We start from the raw sequence: 4,054 nt of genomic DNA, 5'->3' as shown, positions 1-4,054 counted from the left end.
AAGGTGAATAAATTTAGGATAGATTCTTAAATAAGGATTTAAGGACCCGTGTCTTAGCGTTACGTGCAAAGTAGGTATTGGCTAAAAGAATCTAGACACTCTCTCCTCGACAATCTCTCTTTTTAAAATATTAACTATTTGTTTTTAAGAACCTCTAATAAAGTTCAACTATTGGAGAAGAAAAAAATTAAAGATACATAAAAAAGTTCTAAACTTTCAATTAATCAAAATTTATAAATAAAAATTGGTAAGAACCCATGAGGGTAATTTACCATCGAAAATGATCTCAAAAATTGGCAGTTAAAAAAATACAAAACTAGGAAGTTTAAGTCGGAAGTTTAAGCTCGGTTTCTTAGACCATGATCATCGCAGAGATTTTATGGGTCTCTTATCATTATATGCTATTAAATTTAAAAGTAAATGTGTCATATATACCTATTACTATTCATAATTTGCTAAAAAGGAAAATGAACTATTCAATCCTTGTTCAATTTTATTTATTAGCCCCTACATATCTGAGGTCCCAGCTAAATATATTTTCAGTCTCTCTCACCTCTCTCTTTCTTATCTTCCTTATCTTCTTCTTCTTTCTTTCTAAGCTTCTCCACAAAAATTTGATTGCAAACTTTTTTGTTGTTGTTTTTCTTTTTCAAATGTTCCAAAGCGTATCTCAGCTATTGTTCATCGTGTTCTTCAAGCTTCTGCAGTATGAACTTTCTCTGGTTTGACTTCAATTTTCTCGAGATGTAAATTTTCTCTAGTTTGATTTCAATTTTCAAATTTCTCTTGTTTGATTTCAATTTTCTTCGAGCTTATGTATCTGTTGATGTAAATTAGAAATTTTGTTTCTTCTCTAAAATAATGGACCTGAGATTGAGAGAGAGATTGTTGAAGCAGAGATCTCGATGAGTGATGTTGGAAAATGTTAATTTGACAAATAAGAAGCTACAAATGTTTGTACCATCTAACAAATGTTTTAACATATCAAAATAATATATAGTTGTATAATATATATCTGGTTATCTTTAAATCTGAAAGCTGCACTCACTCTAAATCATTTTTGAATTTTGATTTAGGTTTCTAAATTGAGTGTTAGATTGCTAATATATTTTACAGATGATTACAATTCATTTATTATACCATATAATTATTTTGATATATCTCTAATATTTCACTTAACATGTTAACTATATTATTACACAAAATAGATTTAAATTAATACTCGATAAGCCAATTATAGCAATTGAAATTAAGCACACTAACAAATTATATAGCTTCATAACATGTTAAGTAATTATATAACTTATATGTTAACATATATCAGATAAAAGCAGCACGCTAAAGAGTTATTTAGACTGCTAACGTTTCATGTATCTGTATAACATATATGTTAACGGGTTATGATATATTTGATTCGAATCAAATATAGCAACTCAGAGGTGTCAAAGAATACGAAAATCATTTTTGTTTCAAGAATACAGAAACTTACCATGCTAACAAAGTATGTAGTTTGATAAGAAGTTATGTAATTGTATAACTTATATTTAAATAAAGAAGAGTGATGAAAGAGAAATTTCAGAGCTGTTATATTTTGTGGTTTTCAAAAGCCTACAAGTATACCTATGCTATCTACAGGAACCATGCTATCTACAGGAACCTATAGAAGTCAATATTATCTTTTCTCTCGTCATTTAAATTAAATAAAAAATAGAGTTAGTAAAATAGAGAAAGTTAGTTCAAAGGTTCTTTTTGTAATCTGCCATGATTTTGATTTCAAAATTTTCACCTGATTCACTGTTTTTCCTTTCTATCAAATTTTGACTGGTCTTAGGTATATTTAGCAAATTGTCTCTAAATTTAATCCAATGGGCCTCAAATATTTTGAATACGTCTCTTATTTGGCAACAATAAGAGACGGTTTCCACCCACTATGTGTCACAATTTCATTGGTTTTTTGAAATGGGGGAAAAAATGGGTCTTCGTTCTCTCCGTCATCTCTCTTCCCCGACAAAAAACATCTTCATATCTCCGTCAAAGGTGACAAATCGGACATCTCAATCGACGGATGATCGGCCTATTCCGTCGTTGGTTTTTGAGCATCGGATGATCGGACTAACTTTTCGACAGTAAAAATTCGTTCTTTTTGCCTTCTCTCCTCGTTTCATCGGACATCTCAATAATCAGTTCTAGAATTTACTTGTTTAGATAGGTTTGTTTATTTCTTCTTCATCATTTTGATTAGATCATTATTGATAGTTTATGGCTATGGTGTATGATTGATGGTTTGAAGTTCTTGTTCTGTATTAACCTCGTTTGCTTTCCCTCATCACTATGTTTCTATTAATTCCTGGATATCAACAATCTGTGTTTTAAGAATCACAAAGGAAGCTTGAATGATTAATTGCTGAGTAGAGTTTATTTGTTATGTGAATGATTAATCTAGATATAGACTTTTAACTAAACTGGTCTGCTTTATATGTTCAACAAGAACAGTCCCGTAGTTTCAACAAGAAGAAGTTCAGTCACATTGTATGCTTGAGATTGGTTTTGATAAAGTGTAAATAGAAGTTGATATTGTTTTTGCTCCGGGTTACAATTTGCTTGAGATTGTTTGGGATTGTTTTTGTTTGGGATTGTTTTAGTTTGCTTGGGATTGTTTTTGCTTGAAATAGAAGTGTAACCAATGTTGTTTTTCCTTTGAATGCGAGACACTCCTGGAAAAAGGCGAGACAAGTGGAGGTTTATATGTTACGGACAGGCGAGGCAAGTTTAAAGGAGTTGAGTCTTAAAGTCAACCTGCGGACAAACCTGGTAAGATTTACATTTGTAGAAGTTGGTAAAAGGCTTGGTTAGAATAGTTAGTTAGAGTTAGCATTACAATAAATGCTTGTTAAAGTTAGATAATGGTCATAAAAGCATTGTTAGATAGGTTTTGAATGCCAAAATAAAATTTCATGTCATGTCGTTGTGGTTAGAGTTGATCAATGCAACTCCTCCTTCTTTTCCTTGATATTCGTTAAAGAAGATCAGAGTTGTGTAGTTCTTAAATCCAACTCCTTTCTTTTTTCTTATCCATTCTTTTGCCTATTTCATTTCTTTCTCTCTTCAGTTCTACATCGAAGTTTGCTTTTCATTACTTTCTCTCTTCTCCTTCATTACTTCATTACTTCACTACTTTCTCTCTTCTCTCCATTTCAATGGATTTTTCTTCCACATTTTCATTTTCTCAGCTATCAAACTTTGTTGACTTGTTGAATAGTCAACAAGAACCTCTCCTTGATGCTTCATTCAAGTTTGTATTCTGTAATTTTTAATGAAGTAATTTGTATCGTTTTAAAAAATATCTTTTTTTTTTAAGAACCACAAATGGGTATATAGCAATAAACTTACAAAACGAAGGGGTCTTTTATTTGGGTCACTAAATTTAGTTTATTATTAAAATATAGAATAAGATACCCTAATGGTATATAGCGATGATTATGCTCTTAGGTCTGCTAGTCAAAAATTATGATAATGCCAGCCTAATTTTCATAGATTTCCTTACTTTTCTTGAATCTTGATAAAAGTAGTTTCTTATTTTTCTCAAAACTGACCTAGGAATATTTCATTTTTATTGATTTTTTCCCATATTTTCAGACATTCTGCGCCGATTTAGCTGAACTTAGCTGAACTGGATTAAACGAGCATTGGTAACTCATTCATGTACCGATGTGAACTAACGTTGGTCAGAAAAACTAAAAATAATAGGCTCAAAAGGTAAATTTTGTTTGACTAAAAAAGAGAAAATAAAATGATCGATCTTATTGTTTGACTCAAAAGGTAAATTTTGTTTTCTATTAATATCTACGTACAAGTTGCTCTCGATAAGATAATTTTTTTACAATAAATAAAAAACAATGCTGCCGACAAAAAAATGCGAGAAAAAATGATTCCTTATTTGAATCAAGCGCGAGTTGAAGATAATGGAGGTCTAGAGGAGGAGGAAGAGTTTCATGGTGCCTACTCTATTAATAGGTCATGCGCGAGTTGCTTCTCTAAGTCTGAACACAACACC

This window comes from Eutrema salsugineum, unplaced genomic scaffold, assembly GCF_000478725.1.
Source record: "Eutrema salsugineum unplaced genomic scaffold, Eutsalg1_0 scaffold_5, whole genome shotgun sequence".
NCBI classification, from domain to species: domain Eukaryota; kingdom Viridiplantae; phylum Streptophyta; class Magnoliopsida; order Brassicales; family Brassicaceae; genus Eutrema; species Eutrema salsugineum.
This window is presented reverse-complemented; position numbering follows the sequence as displayed.